Source organism: Balaenoptera physalus, assembly GCF_965194825.1.
Source record: "Balaenoptera physalus genome assembly, chromosome: X".
NCBI lineage: Eukaryota > Metazoa > Chordata > Mammalia > Artiodactyla > Balaenopteridae > Balaenoptera > Balaenoptera physalus.
Window position 1 is genome coordinate 109,629,906 of NC_138903.1, and position 25,561 is coordinate 109,655,466.

General features: G+C 36.8%; 1 long non-coding RNA gene across 1 annotated transcript in view; it reads left to right on the forward strand.

Moving 5' to 3' along the window:
* The window catches only part of LOC309652824, a 32,243-nt gene extending 16,419 nt beyond the window's left edge, over window positions 1-15,824 (forward strand). The window contains exons 2-3 of the long non-coding RNA XR_014258896.1: window positions 13,553-13,759; window positions 14,484-15,824. This is a non-coding gene — a long non-coding RNA (uncharacterized lncRNA). The remainder of the gene's footprint in view (window positions 1-13,552; window positions 13,760-14,483) is intronic.
* The last annotated feature ends 9,737 nt before the right edge of the window (window positions 15,825-25,561 follow it).

Genomic DNA, 25,561 nt, shown 5'->3' on the forward strand with positions numbered 1-25,561 from the left:
CTTAAAAAGATGGTTGTATTTCTTTAAAGAAAAAAGCTGTAAAACCCCACTGCTATACAACATGGCCTCTTTCCCTTGGCTTGGACAGTCAAGCCTGGTCTGCAATTCCACTTGAGTCTAACTCTTCCACATTTCTAGCCATCTCATTCTAGTACAGCTATAACCATAAGGCTTCAGGTCATTCTAACATGGGTCAGAATTGCTATCTGAAAATATAACCTATCTTAAGTATACTGGTATAAGTGTATGCTGCCCAAACACAGTCATGAACAAACATACAAAGGAAATAGCAGTAGGGGTTTGGATTCACCAGACCAGTGGCATGCAAGAACCCTTTGGAAATAATATGTAGGCCCCTGAACTGGCTCTCCAAGAAAATGTCTGTTAATGGTCAGTAATACTTGACAGGGTCTACCAAAGGAGAAAAAAAAATGAGATAAAAGAATATGAACACTGAAGACAGTTCAAGTATGAAGCATCATCATGGAATACATACACATGCACAAGCAAAAAATGTGAAAAATAATAATCTCAGAAAGAGAGTCAAACAGTGTTTTTCAGGCAAGAGACGCTATCTCAGAGGGTCCTTCTGGAACTGAACAAACTGATTGTTTTTCAAGTTGCCCAGAGTGTGTATGACTATTAATAACATGATTAGTCTCAGAGTCACAGATAAATGGGTTCCCAACAGACCAAGAGTATGTATCTCCACTGTACACAGTATTCCAACATATTTTTTTACTCAGTCTCAAACCAACTCTCTCTAATTTTATTTAAAGGAAAGGTTGTTATTCCTGAATGTGTAATGATACCAGAGCATAAAAGATTTCCTGATATAGACTCAGCTGGGATGTTACTCTAATATTATTAACCTAAATGAAAACTTTCTTGAGCAAAGCTGATCTTATTTCTATATTGTCAAGACTGACAATAGCTTATGTATCTTCTGCCATAGAAACTAATGTTAGCTACTAGGTAAAAGTAGTGCAACCATTTGTGACTTTCTTTAAAGTACCTATCACCAAAATACCCACATACTAACATACTAACATAGCGGTATTAGAAATCTGAAATTCTGTCAAAGAGAAATTAACTATCCTCTACACAAAGCAAAGGCACATAACAGTCTAGATTGTGAAACAAGAATTTTTCTAATACTGTAATGATTAATCCCATGAAGAAAAAAATCAGAAAAAAAGCCATAAGTCTTCTTGGAAAAGAGACTAATATAGCATTTACTTTTTCTCCCTTTACATTATCTAAATTATCAATAGCAGATTTGGGAAAAATAGTCAATGTAGAGGTTAATTTTCCTAGACCATGAAATTAAACACCTGGATGTCTCAAAAAACATATGGATAATTTATACACTTTTATTTTTCAGAGTTTTAAAAAAATTTTTATTTTATGCTGGAGCATAGTTGATTAACAATGTGTTAGTTTCAGTGTACAGCAAAGTGATTCAGTTATACATATACATATGTCTATTCTTTTTCAAATTCTTTTCCCACTTAGGTTATTATAGAATATTGAGCAGAGTTCCCTGTGCTAGACAGTAGGTCCTTGTTGGTTACCTATTTTAAATATAGTAGTGTGTACATGTCAATCCCAAACTCCCAGTCTATCTCTCCCCCCCACCCTTCCCCCCTGGTAACCGTAAGTTCGTCAGAGATATTTCTGATGTCTTATTGACACTGAGGAATTCTGAGTCATAATGCAAATCCTTTTATTTAAGAGAGCAAGAAGTAACTAAATTCCTCAAAGCAGAATGATTTTGAAATGTTTTTGTTCCCTATTAAAGTACAGAATGGTATGTTACTAAATCCAAATGTACACGGTGTCTGAGGATCATTCTGATGATAACTTTTGGTCAAATTCATTAGCATTGTTAGTGATCCTGAGTCATTTATAAATATAAGTTAGGAAAACTAACCTTCCAATAAATCCAAAGATGTAGCTCACTTTTTACATTGTTCCTCTCTTATACATTAATACTTGTTCTGATAATATATAAAAATGTAAACACTGAATAAAACAGTTACATTCATAATCACAGCTTACATCATAAAACTAAAATAAGAAAAAAATGGTCTGGAATAAATGTCACTTCTACCTCCTGTGTAGCCAAACTGGGCTTCTAATTCCTGTCACTTTCCAAAACAATCATGAAAAACTTGAAATGGAGTCCTGTGCTGCCTATAGAACACATCCTATTTGCTAATCCATTGTGAAAGTTTAGGCAGGCAGTCAAAAAGGGAAAGAGGTAAGGAGAGAACAGCTAAGTTCTTCACATCAGTTTTGTTCAGCAATAACTCTCCTCCCTTCTCTCCACCTCTACATCTTAATCATCTTTACTAAGTTAGGACTTTGACCAGAAAGATCCAGCCAAATTCCCCAAACCACTAACAATACCATAGAAGCACATGAGCACCACATGTGAGAAGTAAAGGGATGAATATCCATGAGGGCAAGAACTGTCTTATTCACAGGCCCCATCATAGGCCTGACTCATAATAAAAGTACTCACAAATATTTAGTGAATGAATGAGTGAAATGAAGACATGTCCAAGGCTTTCTCCTTTCCCATTTTCCATTTCCCCCCTATTATTTTAACCCCCATCTCCCACAGAAAATCTGGGCCTGACTTTTTCTTTGAGGCTGTAAGCATTTCACTGCAGCCAGAACATGTGACTCCCCTATGGAGTTCATAGTGGTGGGACTGACTTGTATTAGAGCATGGAGGTTTCTGCTTTTCAATTACCAGATACCTATATGTTTTGCATTAGTCCTCATTGTTTAAGTATGATGATTGAGACATCACTACAAATACTGGAAATCATTAAAGTTATAACCAGATTTTCTCATAAATATTTCAAATAAATCCAAGTGATTCTCCAATTTTTTTAGATTTACCAACAAATAAAATGCACCTGAAAATTACAACTTAGCCTTAAGCTCTATAATTGCTATAGATTCTGAGTTTGCAAAATTTGCCAAATATAACCTTGTATTTATTTAGCAAAGCTACATTATGTGCAACTTTAATATTAATAAAACAAGCCATCTCATTTATCTTTATTAACGAGACTGTCACTTCATAAATTTTCAACTAACACTCAATGACTTTTTATATTTGAATGCAAAAAAGACAAATTAAAATTCCTCAACCATTTCACTTCCACTGAGGGAAATCAAGCAGAAAACACTGAGAACAAATGCCCTCTTAGATCTGAGAACTCGAGTTTGGTTTGATCAAGGTTGGGTTCACTGGCATAGGACAAAGTTAAATTTTTACAACTTGCTTTCTAACTTTCTTAATCATGGAAACCATATTGATTCAGGACACTATGATAGCAAAACTAACTAGAATGCTGTCCCTTTTCAGAGAGAGCTTTTATACCTTTTAATCAGCACAAATGATCAGCAAAATTTACTAGGCAACATATGTGAATTTTACACAAACACGAAGTCAGTACATCAACATAGAGGTATAAAGATCAATTCAAGAAGACATTTCTGAGGTAGAACCAACCATAATTAGGGACCAACTGGATAGGGGATGAGAGATAGAGAGTTAATGGTAAATAGAGTGAAGGGTAGAGTTAATTGGCAGTTTTTTCACATTAATAAGGAAAATTTATTCACATTTTAAGTTAATGCAACGCATATTTAGTGAGGTGTAAAAAAACTTAAAAGGTTCATGATTAGCAAGCCAGACCTTCCTCATCCATGGTTCGTTTTTGCCTCTCAGTTACCCCAAAATATGCCATAATTGAATTTGGTTGACTTCTAACCATTTCTTCAATATATAAAAGTCACTTCTGAATTCTAAGCCCACCTACCAAGAACCTAAGCACAACCCCTAATAGTTTCTGTTAGCTTCTCTCAGGTCCAATCTTTCCCTTTTCAGTTAAACACAGATTCATCGATTTTTTCAAGCTTTTGTTGTTTCAAATAGGCTGGAAGAAAAATATATAATATATATCATATATAACAAATATTAATATATATATAACAATGTATATATGTTTGTGTATATATAAACACACACAGCATATATACAGAGAGAGAAAGAGTATTCCATTTCCAGCTTCAGTTTTTCTGATTTTACTCCTATAAACTTGTGCAACTCTAATCACAGGCACACACACTTCATGGGAGTCTAAAGCTTCTTTTCATGTTTTACTCAACATTACTTTTTAGTTATAAAAATTAGTTAAGCCATAATAGACTCTCTGTTTACATCTGCAAGATTCTAACCTTATAATTAGACGTTAAAATATACTTTTTCACTCCCGCTAAATCTGTTTTTCAACCTCAGTGAAACCTCCAATCACATCCTAGTCTATCAGCCTCTTCCTGACTACCCTTACATGCCCACCTGACCCTCATCAGTAATCACAGTTCCCTTATGCCCCTGACCTGCCAACACATCGGACCTGCCAATTCACAACCCTGCACCCATCCCTCCTTCGTTGTTTGTTTTTTTCTTTTTTTTAACTCTTCAAGCCCACAGGCAGCTGAAAGCAAGAGAAAACCCACATGTCCTTGCTGATTGGTTCCACTGTAGAGCTGGAATTTTTTTTTTTAACAACCGTTGGTCCTTAAAAATCTAACATTGATGCTTTTACTCAGCCCTAATTCATTCAGGCCAACTCACTCTCTTGGTCATGGATGACTTTTTCCTTTATTCTTACAGAAATCAAGGGTCATCAGGTCTGAACTCTCAAATTCCCTTACCTATACCTTCAAAATGTATTTTCATCTATTCTTACTCTTTTCTGCATCAGAGGAAGAAATGTCCTCCTTATTTTCCAAGAATCTTCCCACATCTGTGCTTTTAATTCCATCTCACCTGTATGGTCTTTTCTGAAAATTTGCTCTGTCAGTTATATTTCCTTTCAAAATTCTGTCTCTAACTCTGTGTGTGTATATCTATCTATCTATCTTTCTCTCTCTTGCTCATTCTCTTGCTCTCTCGTTCTCTCTCTCCAGCATTCAATATCTTTCTCAATCACTCTCTGACTCAATTTCTCTCAATCTTTCTCCCTTTCTTAATTTCTCTCTTCTCATTCCTTCTGTTTCTTCTCATTCTCTTCTTTCAAGTTCCTCACCAGCACTGTATCCTAGTTCTCCTCTAGTCTGATCACGACACCTCTAGCTTTGTCTGCTTCTTTTTCTCTACCAGCTTCTTAAAACCTGTCTTTCCCCTGAGTTTTGTCCTCTTCCCTGTACTCTTCACAATTCTATATGCTCTCACTGAGCAATTTCACTCAGGTCATGGTTTTCACTACCCCGTATATGCTGATGACTCTCAAATCTATGTGTCTGGCTCTAAATTCTCTCCTGAACTCCAGTTCCATTGTTCTGAATGTTCTGCATGCCTAGCGTTCTACAGTAATCTTATAACAAACACATCCAACCTCACCTTTCCCAATCAAACCTCCTCCTCCTCCTCCTCCTCCTCCTTCTCTTCCTCCTCCTCCTCCTCCTCCTGTGTTCCCCTAGGTAGTAGCTGAAGCCTTTGGGTCATTCTTCTCTATTGTTCCTTACGCCCCAAATGTAATTAGTTACTAAGTTCTGTCTATCATCATATCTACAAAATATTTTTTCCTTTCCATTTACATTGCCCATGAACTAATTCAGACACTCATTATCTATCACTTGTATAATTGCAGTGAACTCCTAACTGATTCCTTTACATCCCATATCCTTTCCCTCTAATGCATCTTCAATACTGCTACCAAAATTCTCTCTATAAAATGGAGATCATGCCAGAATCCTGCTTAAAACACTTCCAATGGCTCTCTATGCCTACAAAATAAATTCCAAATTCATTAATTGGCATTCGAGGTTCTATCTTTCTAGTATTATATACTTTAAATTGTCCCAATGCAACACTGGAACATATGACACAGATGTCAAACAAGTCATGTACTTCCATGCAACAAAGGATAAATTCTAATATACCTCGAGTGCTATGGAATCGAGCATATCTAAGCAATTGTACTGTAATGCTATATAAAACATTTTTCTGTCCCCATCTGGGAAGAGGAGTTAACTTTGATCATTGAAGGAAGTAAATGGAGAAGAAAACAGAATATTTTTCACTTCTAATTAAGAATACCCTAATCAAAGGAAATAAAAGTACCTTTCATATGTGAGGCACTGAACTAGGATGGAAGTGTACAATGAGGGGATATAACATACAATCTAACCACAACTTACATCTTTTAGGTGTCTGAGGACCCACTTCCTCTAGGGTCCAACACAGGCAACATTCTTCTTTTTTAGCCTAATTATACCATTATTTCAGCAACGAACACATGTTTGTACAATGTGTAATGAGGATCATCACTAGCTAAATATTTCTATAAGAAATGGAAGGAAGGAAGAAAGTGAGGGAGATAAGGAAAAGTCCAAAATGGTGGTTAGCTGTGAAAAGGGACTTTTCACATAGCAAACACAGACTCTGTTTACGTAAAGCCAGAATGAATAATCTGAGTTATTATTTGGTTTTCACTTCTATTTCCTCTTCTCAACTGTTCTAAATAGATCTACATGAGCTGTAAAAATTAAGGCCTAGTCAAAACTCACAGAAAGCATATTGTAGTTGAAAAATACTAAAGTAGGGGCTTCCCTGGTGGCGCAGTGGTTGAGAATCTGCCTGCTAATGCAGGGGACACAGGTTCGAGCCTTGGTCTGGGAAGATCCCACATGCCGTGGAGCAACTAGGCCCGTGAGCCACAACTACTGAGCCTGTGCGTCTGGAGCCTGTGCTCCGCAACAAGAGAGGCCGCGATAGTGAGAGGCCCGCGCACCGCGATGAAGAGTGGCCCCCGCTTGCCACAACTAGAGAAAGCCCTCGCACAGAAACGAAGACCCAACACAGCCAAAAATAAATTAATAAATTTAAAAAAAATGGTTAAAGTGATAAATTAAAAAAAAAAAAAGAGAAAAATACTAAAGTAAATAAACCTAGTACTTTATATTATTCTAGCAAATTTTTTCTATGGTGACTGAACTCTGCCGAGTCTACATTCCTTTCACATGGTATCTGTTGTGAGACAGCTGGCCTGGGTAAGAGGGCACAGACTGGCAAGAAGACAGAGTGAAAATAGGTGGCTCATTTGGGGGAATTCTAGCTTATTTGCTTCAAAGCAACCAGTCATATACTATTAAACATACATGTGGCTATTCTGCCATATCTCCTAGTGAATATTTAACCTAAAATAAAGTTGTAATCTTGTTTTATCTCTAAATATATCTACAGATAAAGATTTAATAAATTAAAAGCTATCAACATATTAAAAGTATGCTTTTTATTCATAAAAATATGGGTAAACAAGCAGGACAAAGCATCGCAATAGATTTTAACCAGACATAATTTCTAGCAAAATTTGAGCACGGAGAAAACTTCTGTGTGATGAAAGTCTTTCTAAGAAAAATTGCTTCAGTGAGATCGTGATTCAATGTTTGACATTCCCTATTGTTTTCTATTAAAAGGCTTTTAGCAGTTCTCAGCAGAAAGTCAAACCAGTTCATGCACCAATATTTATTACTTAAATGGCACAGTGAGGTTTATACAAAATCAAAGTTATCTTTAAATAGGAAATCTGTCTGTATAAAATTCCTGCAAATGTGACGGGAAAAAAATCGAAATTCTAGTGGGCTGACTGGTCTTGAAAATGTATGATGTATCTCAAGCTTATAGCAGCAGTTATGTTGAAAGGGTACACTTAACAAATAAATCATCAGAACATGATATCTTAAAAAGCAATGCTGGCTAAAAATCCTTAGTAGAAAAGAAATCCCCCAAAATATTAAAATAAAGTGTCTTTAATCTTTCCAGCAAAGTTACAAAGCAATGAAAGTATTTATCCAAAATAGTTTAGCATCACTGCTTTAAAAATACTGGCAAGTCAGCATAACACACGGATCAGAGACCAATGCAGAAAACGACACAGATGAACTGTTTGTGGTATATTATAGATTATTGCTTTGTAAGAGAAAATGCTTGACAATGGGGCTTGGGTAAGTATATTATAAATTACTTTGATAATCATGTCACAGTCATAGAAAAGAGATGAGGCTATTTTTAACTCTTCAAATATAGGAAGTATATTCAGAGTCATGAGGATATTGTATATATAGTTTATATTGGAAAGTGATTGTATCTTTTTAATGAAAGGCCAGGCCCAAGATACTCAAACCCAGTAGGTATCAACTGGAGGAAATTTTGTCCCCATCACCACCAACCCCCCCGCACGGGGACATTTGACAATGTCTGGAGAAATTTCTGATTGTCACAGTTGGTGGGGGATATGCTACTGGCATGTAGCAAGTAGAGGCCAGGGATATTGCTAAACATCCTACAACACAGAGGATAACTTCCTCATAACAAAGGATTGCCAACCCCAAATATCAATAGTGCCTCTGCGGAGAAACCCTGTCCTAAGTGACTATACCGAGACCTCACAAACCTTAGATAACATCAACTGAAATTTGTCACAAAGAATACCATCTTAGATCTCATGTCCAAGCACTGTACAAAACATATTAAAAGATATTTTTACCTAGGAGTTGATTTTACTTTTAATACATGTGTTTTCCTAGAAAGCATTATAATAAATCTACTCTGTGTATTCATCTAGTAGGGCAGTATATTCCATGGAAGGCAGTGAAGAGTCAGAAGTACTGTGAATGTGCAGAGGAATATGTGTGTGAATGTGAGTGGGTTTAAGAAGATAAGAGATGACTTGATCAATTGAAGGGGAGCAGAATATACCATCCCAAAATGTGCCTCTTTGGCGTAAGAATTATTCTAGGCTGATTATTTTTAAGAAACAGCAGATATAGGCTCTTCAGGCAAGGGAAACAAAATAAAAAATAACCCAATGGGACTACATCAAACTAAAAAGCTTTTGCACAGTAAAGGAAACTATCAACAGAACTACAACGCAACAGACTAAATGTGAGAAAATATTTGCAAGCGATGCATCTGATAAGGGGTTGATACCTAAAATATACAAAGAACGCATACAAATTAACATCAGAAAAACAAACAACCAAAACAAACAAACAAACAAACAAACAACCCAGTTAAAAATTGGGCAGAGGACCTGAATAGACATTTTTCCAAAGAAGACATACAGATGGCCAACAGACACACGAAAAGGTGTTCAACATCACTAATTATCAGGGAAATGCAAATCAAAAGCACCATGAGATATCACCTCACACCTGTCAGAATGGCTATCATTGAAAAGACCACAAATAACAAAGTGTTGGTGAGGATGTGGAGAAAAGGGAACACTTGTGCACTGTTAGTGGCATTGAAATTGGTGCAGCCACTATGGAGAACAGTATGGAGTTTCTTCAAAAAATTAAAAATAGAACTACCATACGATCCAGGAATTCCACTTCTGGGTATTTCCACAAAGGAAACAAAAATACCAATTTGAAAAGATATATGCACCCCTATGTTCATTGCAGCATTATTTACAATAGCCAAGATATGGAAGAAATCCATGTCCATGGATAGATGAATGAAGATGTGCTATATATATTACACACACACACACACACACACACACACACACACACACACACACACACAGTGGAATATTACTCAGCCATAAAAAAGAATGAAATCTTCCCATTTGTGATAACATGGATGGACCTAGAGGGTACTGTGCTAAGTGAAATAAGTCAGACAGAGAATGACGAATACAGTATGATTTCACTTATATGTGAAATCTAAAAAACAAAACAAACATAACAAAACAGACTCACAGAGAACAAACAGGTGGTTGCCAGAGGGGAGGGAAGTGGGGGGATAAGTGAGATAGGTGAGGGAAATTAAGAGGTACAAACTTCCAGATACAGAATAAATAAGTCAGGGGGATGTGATGTACAGCACAGTGAATATAGTCAATACTATTGTAATAATTTTGTGTGATGACAGATGGTAACTAGACTTATTGTGGTGATCATTTTGTAATGTATAAAAATATCAAATCACTACGTTGTACATCTGAAACTAAAATAATATTGTAAGTCAATTAAACTTCAATAAAAAATTTTAATAAATAAATGAATGAAATAGACAAAGGGAAAGCTTGAAAACCCCTTTTGTAAGAGATATTTACAAGGGAAATCTCCATTTGTAAGGGTGTCTCTGTCTCTGTATAAGGAAGAGAAACATGACTCTAAATCTCTAGAAACTCTTATCAATGGAGAAGGCAAGGACTTAAATCTGCATAACAACCATACCCTTGTTTACTGTGCTTTTCCTGGTAACCTCGCATAACTGCCCCCCACCCAAATCTTCTTTTGTCTTTAGCTGGAGATGGTATTTTAAGATGCTGGCTTGGGCCTAGAGTTACTCAGTTTTCCTGGGTATCCCCCATGTATACAGGAGGTATACATGGTATTCCACTTCTGTTTGTTCTTCTCCCGTTAACGTGTCTTTTATTAAGGGAGGTCTCAGCCAAGAACCCAGAAAGGTACAGGGAAAATTATTTTTCCTCTCCCACACAATGCAGATATGGTTGAAGAGGAAAAAAAAGTCACAAGTATGGAATACTACTTAGTTGTAATTAAAGGAGAGGACATGAATTATACAACAGAAAAATGATTATTTTTGTTCATTTGGTCAAAAACAACACATGCATTTTGAATCTCTGTTCACAATATTCAAAGAAAGCTTTCCATATGACTTAGGAACCATCATTACATAAAAAAATTTCTAGGAAGAGAGCTACAGCCATATAGTTCTAGGAATACACAGAAGCAGATTTGCCTGACTAGTTCGTGCAAACTATGATATTGTGAAGAAGGAAGCTTGTGAAGACCAAGATTACTGCCGCCCAAAAATACCTTCTGGATTCAAGATGTGTTATATGGTCAAGAAGCTGGTAGATGTTATTAAAGAGGACAATATGACAAGGCTAACCCAAAGTATACACACTGGAAATGTTGCTTCAGAAAAGGGAAAAGAGGGAAGGAATAGAGAACCATTAAGTCAGTGATAATGCAAAAAATGGAGGTGTGTCTTAAAATCCCAAAGAAACAATTCCTTCCTGAGCAAGCTGAGTCTCAAATGAAAAAGCAAATCATAAGGCTAGAGTCCCCCAACTGCTGTTTCCTCACCGGAAGAAATGTCTTAGTAATTCAGTTACCGCTTAAAGGAGAAAGGAATCTGTCAGGAGCCCAAGAAAAGCTTGAGGGAGACTCTTGTTTCCCCAAGAAAGAGCTAAATCAAGGAAATTTGGTGCTTAAGAAGGACTACCACCAAGTGTTCTTTTTTAACACTGGAAAGGTAAAACAAGCTGAGTTCTCCGAGTTTCAACTGTTAGAATGCCCTTGGGGTATACGACTGGGGGTGGGGGGCGGGAGGGGACGGGGGACAGGGATTCTATTCAAACGCAGTTTCCAGAATCACTTACTGCATTAATTATAGGCCTTTCTACACTAGTTCAATCCTTTGGAGAAAAAGGTCCTTTTCGCTTTTAGATGTAAACTGAATTAATCTCCTGAGTGAAAAATAATAATAAAAAAAGCCTAACTGGCTTAAATTCCTCAGGTGAGTCTACTAAAACAGAAGTGAAAGTTACTTCTTTTTTTCCCACTGTTTCTTGATGGGTAATCAGAGAAAGTTTACTAATCAGCAAAAAAGAGGGAGTTTTAATGCCAAGCATACTTGAGTACAATAACCCCATCTAACATTCTGAAGCTTTCATTTTCACAAAGCACTTCCTCAATGGAGTCCTCTTACACCAACTGTATCTACATAAAGCTGGGATTTTCAGATTAAGCTATTCTTTGACCCTTAGTTTCTCCCTACTCTGGTACTGTGATTCTGCTAAAAGTCAAATTGGGTGTTAAATGTAAGGTACAAATTCACAGACAGCGATTCAGCATGAAAGTGCTTCAAAAGGGAACACTTGGAAAGGATTTGAATGTAGTGTCTGAGCAGAGATGAATAATGCACACTCACGTCTTCCAGCAATGACACAGAAATCTTTTACACAAGACATCTGTCTCCACACTTAATAGATCGGTTGATTGTCATTTTCACTGCATGTAAGTTGTATTGACTATTGTTGAGCGGTATTTCTTCCATAAACTAAAACTGCATTTTAATCCTCACGTCGTCTCCTTAAACATTAGTATTCTCAAGACACTGTGTGATAAAATATAACACCATTCTCAAAGAACAGGGGGATGTTTTTACTGCTTCATACATAACTCAATTGCAAACATGGAATTAATAAAAAGAAAATACAATCAATTAGTTAAATGTTACCTGATTCACTACCCAACTAGATTTACTATAGGCCAAAGTAATTATCAAATCCCAGCTATGCCAGCATTTGGAGCCAATCTACACTAAAAAGAAAGGGCACTGGCATTACATTTCTTAAATTTACATATTTAAATAGGAGTCATAACCCTGGGGTATGGGATGAGACTCTGAAGTCATTGAAGTTATGACAAAGAGTAAGAGGTGGAAACTAGTTTGAAAATTTTCTGTTTGGAAAAGTTTCTGAGATGCAATTAAGAGTAAGCTAGATCTCAAAGTAGGAAGTTACACCAAGAATATAAACCAGAGACATTACTGTGCTACCAGACTTAGAAACTACCTTGAAAATTCTACAGAGGTCTCTTGCTCTGTTTACTCAACATATTTTCACCTTCCTCCTCTTTATATTATTATGAAAAGAAAAAGCAGACCCACCTGAAGTAGTATTTGTTCCCATTTCTTAAGGGAGTAAAGACCAGGAAGGAGACCACACAAAATGGAGAACATGGAAAATTAGTAAAACTATGTAGGTTACAAACACCTTGAGGTCAAAGCCTTTATATTTTTGTTTTGACACTTTTGCATTTTAGGCAAGACAAAAACATAATGGACCATTAGTTAAGAAACCCTCCTAATGAGGGCTTTTGTGAGATTATATTCTTTGTAACCACTCACAGATCTCATTAAACATTTAGCAAATGTTGCTATTTGAATGCCTAAAAAACTGAATCTAAATGTTCACCTTTCTACCAACTCAACTGCTGATAACTTTGCATTTAACAAGTATTTATTGTGTCAGGCACTGGCCTATTCTCACAAGGCATACAGTTAAGCCCAGCAATTCTCAACTTTGGTTCAAGATTAGAATCATCTCGGGACTTAAAAAAAAATACTGATGCCTGGGCCCCACTCCAGACCAATTAAATCAGAATTGGTGAGAGCAGAGAGTGAGTGTCATTATTTTTTAAAAATTTCCCTAGCGGATCCTAATATGCAGGCAGAGTTGAGGTAGTCATACATGTAGACATAGGCTGTTTGCCTTATATTAGAAGCACTGGGACAATGTTATACTTCTGTTTAACTAGCTTGTTATAGCAATCACCCCAATATGCAATACAGTTTGAAAATATCAGCACCAGGTCACAATCCAAGTACTCAGCACAAGGCTGCACGCAGATAGACACTTATACATTACATATACTTTTGTATCCATCGACTGATATCATGTTTTTGTTGCTCTTATAGATTTTGGAGCACTTTACACTATGCACATGTAATAAAACTTGATGATTGTTTTCTCTGGGAGTAATTTCCAAGAATGGCTGACCTCCTAACAAGTCTATCTGGTGTGAACAAACATGCCGCAATTTCCAAATAACTTTGCATTATGAATTCAACACTGATGGCTGTGTTTGGAATGCATTTCTAAAGTGAAAGGAGTCCACAACCAAGGTATAAAAATAAAATCATGTTATTCAGAGCTTAATTAGATTACAATTCACAAAAGAAAACCTAGAAATGTCGAAATATGTTCCCCAGCACACTACACTGGGACATATATCTGAGCAATAATCTCACTAAATCAGGGGAAAAGGGTCATCATTTGAACAAACTCGCTAGCTGATAAAAAGTAAAAGAGCAGAATACTCAATATGCTTCAGTATTCCTAAAACCCATCTTTTCAACTGAATGTATATAGCATATATCACACCAATGTGAAGAAACTGAACTTTCTATGATACACATCCCTAAACCAAAAATAAAGACATCGAATTTATGGATGGGAAGGAGTATTTTTTTGGATGTGTTCTTACCTACATCCTGACATAGATAACAAATATATTTTTTAAAAATCACAGAAAATACCAAACTGAATCAATAGGGTCCTTCCCAGGCAAGATGGTCTTTGTAGAGATATCAAGGAGCATTTTGGAGTAGGGATGAAGGGTTGTGAGTGTCTACATGATATCAACCAGAAAAATTTAGGGTAGTATCCGAGCATAGCCCTTTATGGCATTAATATCCATACTTCTCAAAGCAATTTTTTAGGAAGTTAGACTAGCTAGCAGCTCTCAACACTAGATGCACATTTTAATTGCTATTGAGAGCTTGTAAAGTACCAATTTTGGGGACTTCCCTGGTGGCACAGTGGTTTAGAATCTGCCTGCCAATGCAGGGGACATGGGTTTGAGCCCTGGTCTGGAAAGATCCCACATGCCGCGGAGCAACTAAGCCCGTGTGCCACAACTACTGAGCCTGCTCTCTAGAGCCCGTGAGCCACAACTACCGAGCCCACATGCCACAACTACTGAAGCCCACGCGTCTAGAGCCCATGCTCCACAACAAGAGAAGCCACCGCAGTGAGAAGCCCACACACCTCAACGAAGAGTAGCCCCCACTCGCCGCAACTAGAGGATGCCTGCGCACAGCAACGAAGACCCAACACAGCCAAAAATAAATAAATAAATTTTTTAAAAAAAGTACCAATTTTGGGTTCCACTCCTAGAGATTCTGATTTAATAGGTTCCCAAGAGAGAGCAAGGGCTCATATGGTATTAGTAGGCAAAATATGACGCTCAGATCTGTTTCAAGGAACCACTGTATAAGTGTGAACCTGACTACTAATAGAGGTTAGTGTTTGAGATGCCAAGCCTATAGGCTTGAATGTAGTTCCTACAGTTAGAAAATGAGGACTAAACGACTTTTAAGTTCCCTCCATGTATAAAATATCAAGTATGATTATGACTCTAGGATTCTAGGATTCCTGAAAAATATCTGATATTATGTGAACAAAAAAGGAAGAGCAGATGTAGTGGTATCTGATCTTATTTATGCACTTATTCAAACAAGGAGAGTTAGAGTCAGCTCCAGAGATCCAAGCTGTGTAGGAGAGCCAAGGCAGAAACAGTCCATAAACACATGAAGAGGTGAGATTTTGAGATCCAAAAAGGGCACAGCTAACCAGTAGGAAACCAAGTTCAGTCAAAAAAGAAATTGCACGATGACCCATAAATAATCAGGGAGGTACATATAAAGCACTATGGGCATATAATTGCTAATCACAAGAAAGAAGCTATAGACTCTCATTTGGTTTTAAGCCCCTTAACTTCTCATGTTAGCTCCCTTGACATTCTCAGACTGAATTTAGCTTTGGCCTATGGATTTACAGGACTCACACCCCCATCTCCTGAATAAGTCTTCCTATGTGCATGATCATGTTTCTAAAAAAATTTAACTTTGCCATTCTTCACCAAACCCAACTCCCAGTCCTGGGATAAATGGACCTGACAAGTATTCTGGTCTTCTGGGAATTGATGTTATAACATTGATCATTTCTTGTATCATTCATACCATCTACTGGGGGTAATTAATACAACAGCCCAAATGAATTTGAAGAGTTATATTTTTCATACCATATTTTAGTTATAGAATTGATTATTCATGGTCTTACATTTAGGTCTTTAATCCATTTTGACTTTATTTTTGTACATGTTGTGAGAAGATGTTCTAATTACATTCTTTTACATGTAGCCATCCAGTTTTCCCAACACTACTTATTGAAGAGACTGTCTTTTCCCCATTGCATATTTTTGCTTCCTTTTCCATAGGTTAATTGACCATATATGCGTGAGTTTATTTTTGGGCTCTCTATTCTGTTCCATAGACCTATGTCTCTGTTTTCATGCCAGTACCATGCTGTTTTGATTTCTATAGCTTTGTAGTATAGTCTGAAGTCAGGGAGGTTGATACCTCCAGTTTTGTTCTTTTTTCTTAAGATTGCTTTAGCTATTTGGGATCTTTTGTGGTTCTACACAAGTTTTAGGATTATTTGTTCTGGTTCTGTGAAAAATGTCTTGGGTATTTTCATAGGGATTGCACTAAATCTGTAGATTGCCTTGGGTAGTATGGACATTTTAACAATATTAATTCTTCCAATCCATGAACATGGTATATCTTTCCATTTATTTGTATCATCTTCAATTTCCTTCATCAAGATCTTATAGTTTTCAGAGTATAGGTCTTTCACCTCCTTGGTTAAGTTTATTCCTAGGTATTTTATTCTTTTGATGCAATTATAAGTGGTATTGTTTTCTTGCTTTCTCTTTCTGGTAGTTCATTATTATTGTATAGAAAAGCATGAAAGTTTGCCATTTGCAACAACATGGATGGACCTCGAAGGTATTATGCTTAGTGAAGTAAGTCAGACAGAGAAAGACAAATACTGTATGTTATCACTTTTATGTGGAATCTAAAAAATAAAACAAATGAATGAATATAACAAAACAGGAAGACTCATAGATACAGAGAACAAACTAGTGGTTGCCGGGGGGAAGGGGGTGGGGAGAGGGGCAAGATTGGGGAATGGGATTAAGAGGTACAAACTACTAGGTATAAAATAAATAAGACACAAGGATGTAATGTATAGCACAGACAATATAACCAATATTTGATAATAACTTTAAATGGAATATAGTCTATAAAAATATTGAATCACTATGTTGTATACCTGAAATTAATATAACATTGTAAATCAACTATACTTCAGTTTTAAAAAAGGATCATTATATCCAGATATGTTTGCTTATTATACTGAATCCTTCTTGAGTCAGTAACTGAGAAATTCTGAGAATTCAAAGAAATGTATAGAATATGAAGTTGAAGGGGGACTAGAGAGTGACTACTTAAAGGGTATAGGATTTCCTTTAGGGGTGATGTAAATGTTCTAAAATTGACTGTGGTAATGGTTGCACTACTCTGTGACTAGACCAAAACCATTGAATTGTACACATTAAATGTGTGAATTGTATTGTGAGTTATATCTCAATAAAGCTGTTTAAAAAAGTCCATCCACAGCCCCGTCCTCAGTCCCAGCTAAGGCTGCAAGCCCAGACTCAGACCCAGACTCAATCACAGAGTGTTACTCTTGATTAGTGTACGTAGATTATGGTAACTCCACTTCCTTTGGTCAGCAATTGGCTAAGGAAAACTCATGCGACCCAATTTTAGCCAATAGGATGTAAGGGAATGGTTTCTTGAGGATAAAAGGATGAGAAAGATTTCTTAGCACTTAGAGACTTACAAGAAACAAATAATTCTTTTTTCTGCCCCTTTCTGCATTGTTGTACGATGATGTGATACCTGGAGCTGTTGCAGCCATATTGATATTATGAGGGGCAAATTACTCTACATATTGTGGATGGAAGAGCAGGAAATAAAATGATGTCTTTATGCTACAGAAGTGACAAACACTACCTTTGGAGTTCTTGTTATGGTGAGATAATAAATCTCTTCATTGTTAAAGCCACTCTGAGTTGCATTTTTTTCAATTTGTAGTTGAGAACATCCTAAATAATAAAAAATATTTATTTACATTCCATCTTACACCAAAATCACTTGAACTACCTAAATAATCGTTTAAAATTAAGAGTTAGAAAAGTCTTTAGGAGCTCATATTACCATGTCCATCAACCCTATCTGACAGTGAACCCTGCACCCCATTATCGAAGAGATGATAATTATTTAAATCATTAGTAGACTTTTAGAGAATGAATGCATTCTCTCTCTATCACTTTTCAGTGTTTAACAGATCTCCCAGAAATTCCTTCCTTGTATATAACCTGATGTGAAAAATCTTAACATTATATAGAAACATGCAAAACCACTGGTGGTATAAATTTTAGGCACAACAAATGTTTAGAATTTGTAAGTTAACAGGTAGTTCTAATGATAATAACCAGGTTAAGTAGATTTGATGCAGATGCTTAAGTCTGGATGATAAACCAATTAGATGAAAGAATGTCAGCACTGTTTTGTCTGAGAAGTCATGACAAATGTTTAATGAAACAAAACTCTAAATCATTCTCAGTTCTAGACAGAAAATCCTCCATTTCACAATAGACTTTAAGTCAGTGTGTGTGCATGTGTATTTAGGTGAGGGAGTTTCTGGAGTTTCTGTTAAGATCATTTGCTAATATACATGAAGTCCCTAGTTATTACAATTGCTTTGAAAAACAGACAAAGAAACTAGGGGCATTTCACCACAAGCCCAGTACCAAACACTGGCACTGAAGAATAAAAATGTCAACTTCTCCTTTCTCAAAAGACATGGGAGCACGTGTGAGCCCTTGCCAGTGGAAAAGCTTTCATTTGGTTGTTTTTCCCTAAGGCAATCAGTGTGTTAAGACAGAGATTCTCAAGGGAGTCGATTCAATTCAACTAACAGTTGTTGAGTGCCTACTATGTGCCAGGTGCTGGGAGACCCAGAGGAACTCAGAAAAGGATTCACTAAGGGAATGGCTTCCTTGACTTCATCTCTGGTGCTCCCTGTTTTGGCTGCAAAAATTACAATGGCTGTTGACAGAATTTCACATTGCTATACTGGATTCATGGGAGGTAAGCATATGGACTTGGGGATATACCTAATGAAGCATTTGTGCACTGTCAGAATTAAAATCCATAACCTTAAGGCAGTTTTCATATTTCTTTTTGCTTTATCACCATAGTCCCTATCACTGATGATACGTGCCCTAGCATATATTTCCTACTTCTACTTCTTCAATAACTCATTGCAATCTGATAATTGCTCTTTCCACGCCACTGAAATTGCTCCTGAAATAAAGGTCACCAAAGTGTCAAAGTGCCAAGTGCCTTTTTCAGTCCTCAGTCTCTTCAACTTTTCTGCAACATTTCATAGTGCTGACCACCCTCACACCTCTTGATTCCCTCTTTTCCCTTAGACTCCAAAACACTACATTATCATGGTTCTCATTCTATCTCTTTGACTGCCCCTTCACTAACTCTTTGATTGGCTACTCTTCCTCCACCAGCACCTCAAGGTCTTTTCCTCAGTCCATTTTATTTTGTTTTGTTTTCTTTGCTCTCTATATTCTCTCCATGGGCAATTGTATCCATTGCCACAGATTCAGTTAATAGCCAAACTCTGAATATACTGATGACTTCCGTATCTACATCTCCAGCCCTAATCTCTTACCTAAACCCCAATCTCACAATCCTAACAGTCAGTTGACTTTTACCCCCTTGGGCACCTCAAAGACATGTCCAGGATGGAACATCTTTCCCCATCACAAACCTACCCCACCTCCTAAACATCCAATTTCATTTAATGGTACCCACACTCCCAGTTGCCCAAGATTGAAACTTTGGAGTCATTTTACCTTCCCTCTCACTCTTAACATTGCATCTTCCCAGAGTTACCAAAGTTTGAATGTCTCAATCATATGTCCATCTCTTAACTACCCGCACTGCCAATACTTTAATTTGGACAAATGTCAACTCTTTCCTGGGCTGTGCCAATGGCCTCTTAAATAGTATTCCTGCCTCTAGTCTCTCTGGATGCTGTATTACTGATATAGCTATAAATTGGAAGCTGGAAGTAAATTAGTAGTGGCAGCATGTGGTTATTGGGCAAGAACTGCCACAGAGAAGTGCTTATTTTCTCAAAGGGACTTTCTTGCTTCATATTGCCCCACTTACCCTAGGGCACATGCCATTAGTCAGTGAGTAACACTTGCCATTGGTTGTCACAACCAGCTTAACTTACTCAGCATTGACAATGTCATCATAATAGCTATCTAGAAAGCATTGATAGCTAATGTTCAAGAGAGACTGATATAACTAACTATTCTATGTAGATTGGCTATGAGAAGCAAAAATAAAGATGTCCCAGGATATCATTAAGGGTAGAGCAGTTGGTTGGTATCCCTTCAGGAAGAGTAAGTTTGAAACATCATTCAGATCTGAGAAAATGAGTGTTTAAAAAGATATTCATGACCTCTGCTTAATGTTTAGCATGGTACTAACCTTTTGGAATATGGTTTTGACAAATGAACTCCTTCTCTTCAGAAAAGACTGTTTCCTAGCAATAGCGTGTTCTTCAATATGGATTATTTTCAACATGATATATAAAATAAAGTGCTTTTAAGTCACTTTTTTCTCCTCAACCAGTCTCCATTCTGTAAATTTTAATTTATAAGTTAGCAAATTCTAAACCACTGAAAGTAATTTAATATACCATATGGGTTTTTGTAATTTCTTTGCTCAAGGATTTATTTTGCTATGGGTGATAACTTAAGTCTTTCCTAACACCTAGAAATTCTAACATATCTCAGTACTGCCTGCCAATATCTTATGTAACTCTTAAAAGGCTGTATCGACACAACACTGAAACTTCCAGCTGAAAAGCCAAATTTTTAGGTAATCTACAAGCTGGTTTGCTTGTGAGCCATGAAACAACAAGCTTAAGTGATTTTTTTCTGAGTGTAATTAACACATAGTGCTTCTATAATAATGAGCTGATTTGGAGAGAACCAACTGAATTCAATCAAACTGGTTGTTTTCACAACAGTTCCAAGTCACTTAATTTCAAAACAACTAGGTCTTTGACTTATTGCAGTCACCTGTGAACACAAAGCCTGAACTGGCCATTTGTTTAAGTAATGTACAAACGTAGCTTACTGTGATACCCTTTTAAACGATAAACCCCCATCCTCCCAAGCCACCTTCAATCTCTCCAATACTATCATTTATCATGTCACATACCTGCTTAAAATCCTCAAGTAATTTTTTCTTGCCTACAAATAAAGTCTGAGCCTTTGACTATGTCATTCTGCCCAAATGGAAAATTTTCACTCTTCTTCTCAATCTCTCCAGATTATAGATTCTCCTCAAGCCCCAGTGTCTCAACTCCTCTACAAAAGCAACCATAACTACTACAGTGTGCACTAAGTTTCTCTTCTCTGAGTATGTATTGAACTTAAAATCTAAAGAACAGAAAGTTAACACGTGAAATGTCAAAATTATTGCTCTGTACCTGGCAGAGTACCTAACAGAGTACCTAGCACATAGTAGATACTCCATGGACACTTGTAAACTTGCCTCATCGACTTCTTCCAATGGAATAAGAATGCACCTAAGGTGTGATAACAACCTTCCAAATTATACTTCACTTAGTAAATAACAGGGAAAATCTCCTTTCCTGTGTGCCTTTAATTCTCCACTGAATCAATGTTAATTTGTATAAGCATACCATAGTTGTAGGCACTGTTCTATCACTGAAGACATAACAGAGTGGGTCAGCCTGCAATGGGCAATAAGTTTCTGGAGAAGGAGTTAGGGCTTACTTCCAATACCAACCACCTCCTCCATTCAACTTCTACCAAAGAGGTATTCATGACTGAATATCATGTTTATGACTAGAAAACAGACTTGATTCAGTAGGACAAGGGTTGCTAAAGCTGGCATAAAAAGCTGTCAGCGACACAAATGACACTGAGTATCATTACAGATTAGTTTACAGTAAGAAAGCAATTCTCATTCACATTATCTGGGCCATCAAAAGAAACCTTCTGTATTAATTTGCACAACCTCTATTTAATGAAATTATACCAATTCTTAACACCATTATGAGGATAGAAGAGACACAGGAGGAGAAGGCGGGAAAGAACAGGATGGAGAAGGATTGGTTTTGCATATTAAACAGAAATGTGGAGGAAGTTGGATTTTTGCCATACTCTCTGGCTCTATTAATAGACAATACACCAATGGTTCAAAACAAAATCATTAGACACTAACCTAGAGAAATGTGCATGCAGGTCTGAGACATTATTTTATTTATAAGATGTCCTCTCCATAGGAAGACTAAATTTACTACACTGCATGAAATAAAAAGTGGAAAAAGAAATATTTAGACACCTGCATCATAAAGGCATCACAATGACAGGTAATGTTCCTTGATGTGGTGAGACTCCCATGGATACAGGCAGGGGGAAGAGAAGCAGAGACGCTTTTAATGACAGTAGGAAGACAAAAGCTGAGCTACTTTTCTGTTCAACTTTTGAGAGACTGGTGGTACCAGGTCCACAATTCAGGACAAGCATTATGCTAACTCCTTAAGCTTGCTTCAACAGAGAACACAGGTAGTGAAAATTACGTGGACTTTTTTTTTTATGGGAAAACATTTTGTCTTCTCCCTGTTCACCACATATTTTATCACTACTATAATTAACAAAGTAGTCACATCTTTAAGCCATCATGGTTGGTCTGAGGTACTTTCTGGGTGCTTCAAGAGCCACAATTCTTGCCATTAGAGAGAAAAACAATTTTAGTAAAGAATGAATCAAATGACTTGGTGCTGATGACATTCAAGTTTTGCACATGTGATATATACTGACATAGAGCATGTTTTGAAATGCATACGGATGCACAATAGCATTGCAAGCAGAACAAACCAATATCTGTTCCTCATTCTGTACCCTACTTGTCAGGAAGTAGAATCTAGTAACACATAATGCCTTATTTTAAAAAAACATATCATTAGGAATCTTTGAGAAACTTGGTCTTTTTCATTTACACCTGATAACTTTAAAACATCATAACCTCATTAGGAAACAACATTGAAGTTCAGATGAAGCAATGTTAACTTAAGAATGCTCATATTCAAACTAGGGAATGAACACCATTTACAAAAGTTTTACCATATGAATTTACCATATGCATTTAAATAGTAACCCCAACCAAGTTATCAACATTTGCTATTATTATTAATAGCTACTCCTTACACTCCACTTCATTTTCTGCAGAGTATTTCTGCACACACTATCTTGATTTTTCATCACAGTAGCCTTGGGAAATAAACTAGAAAACCAAGGCCTAGAGAGGTTATGTGAATTCTTCAATGTCACACAGCTAGTTAGTAATAAAGTCAGCAACTGAAATTAAAGGACCCAGGTTACTAATCTAACGTACTTATAGTGTAAAGTGAAAGGCTCATTATGTTTACACTATAACATATTAAATATTGAAAAACTAGAAACATCTATATTTATTCTTCTTAAAGAGATTTTTAGAGAAACAGGATACCAAAAATGGTTGGCTGTAAGGGTTGGTATAACTTTAATGTGTCTGTGAAATGAGATACAAATAATTGAAGACAGATAAAATTGCATATTAGGTGGTATCTAAATGGCTATGGAATCATAAATTCCATTTCCCCATAATCAAATCCCCATAACTAGTTTGGTTTGCGGCTGTTAGCTTCAGCCAGATATGACACTGTTGTTTAATCTTTGAGTTTCACCTGCAGCAAACAAACAAACATTGCAATAGAATCCTGAGAGGGCTTTTGCAATTACCTTTCGAGATACCTATATGAAGCAAATGCCCATTCCTCTCAGGATTTAGTGCCCAGCACACTCTCCCACTGACAGGATGCGGCAGCTCTAGGTGACTAAGCAGTATCTCCAGTATACCATGTAAAGTCTGGATGCAGACAGTAAGGATAAAAAATTAAAAACTGACTAAACATTTGGCCTAAAGTAGTCTGAATAATATTTAGCACATAAAATCTGGGGCAAAATTGGGGATGAACTGCAAACATCCCAAAGTGGATTTGAAAAAGCAGACAGCAGTGTCCTGAAATTTATTATCATCACTGTCAGTTGTGCAATAGCCTATATGAAATGATTTGGTGATTTCAGTCTCATTCTCAATGGGGCAGATATTCACATCATTACAATCACTGTGAAAACGGTACGCTTGTTTGTAGTCTCAGTAGAAATATCAAGAAACTTATGGGGCATGGAGAACCTAATCATAAGAAGTGGTCCCTCTAGGTGTGTCTGAGGACACTTTTTAGGGACAATGACTTTTTTATTTTCATAAACTCTTGAGTATAAATACTCTGACTCCATAAAGAACTCCAACCTCCATGATTTGGGGCTTCAAAATGAACAAGGTTAAAAAAGGGCCCACCAAACACAGAATAAAATGGGAAATCTTGTATTACAAAATAGAACTAGAGAAGCTGGATACTTTTGTTTTCTATACTATTTTTTTCTCTCCACCTTACTTCCTCCCTGTTAAATTGTAAGTATCCTATAGAAAACTCTGGATTTGGAATAAGAGAGACCTAGGTTTTTGCCCTTGTTTTCCGCTATATTGCTTATGTAATTCTGGACAAAGAATTCCTCTGTAAAGTGGGAGTGGAACTTTGCTCTGTGTATGTGATAGGATTCAGATCCAAAAGAGTCAAACAAATTGTAAGTAATATGTTAAATGCCCTGACTGATCTGAGAAGCTTCTTTGCTCACCACATACATTACCTGAATAGACTCAATAGTGAGAACTTCAAACCCTGGCCTGGATCATTACAATTTCCCACCTTCCTCACAAACTAAATAAAGAGGCCAGAATAAAGCAATCACAATTTTGTGTCCAGGGATATATTTGCAGATTGTTATATACAGTCAAACTCACTTATGTTGCTTTGTTGTGTGTGTCTGTGTCTGTCTGTATTGTACCTCCACAGCAAGATATAAAGAACTCATGGCTATAAGTAAACATATTATTATCATCTATTTATTTAGTATTTCTTTTTCAGACAAATACATCTAATAGGGTTCTGGAGTGTTCTGGAATTGAACATTGTTTGTCTTCAAGAGTAACCTAAGGTACTTGCCATTCAGCATTTACTTCAGCCTTAGCGCTTAACAGAGGGCCTGGTATATGGTAAGCATATAGTAAACATTTGCTGAATAAATGAGCTACCCCCATGCAGGGTTTACCCATTTTTTCCGTGTTCCCTTAGTCCCTGTGCACACTTTACACTTAGATTTGTTGTCTGGACCAAGGTACTTGTATAGCCTTTGCTTGTATTTAGTGTCTGCTGTATGTGGCAAACACATCCTAGGATAACACCCAATAAGTCATGCCCTTATGTAATCCCCGCCCCTTGTGTGTGGACAGAATCTGTCACTTGCTTCTAATCAATAGAATATGGAAAAGGCAAAAGGATTTTTCAGGTATAATTAGGACCCCCTAATGAGTTGACTTTAGTTTACTCAAAAGAGAGATTATCCTGGGTAGACCTAACGTTGACAGGAGAGCCCTTTAAAACACCGTTAAAGCCATCTCTGAAATTAGAGATTTGAGGTAGCAGAGTCCCTCTCTCTCTCTCTGTGGCTGACTTTGAAGAACCAAACTGCCATGAATTTTATAGTTGGAAAGAAATTAACTCCAACAACAACATAAGGGAGTTGGAAGTGGATTTTTTCCCCAGTCTAGCCTCCAGATGAGAACAAGCCCAGCCAACAACCTGAGTGCGCCCTTGTGAGACTCTGAGCAGAGAAATCATGGAAGTCATGCCCAGATGTCTGACTTACAGAAATTGTGAGCTAATAAATTGGTGTCATTTTCAGCCACTCAGGTTGTGATCATTTGTTACAGGGCCATAGAAAA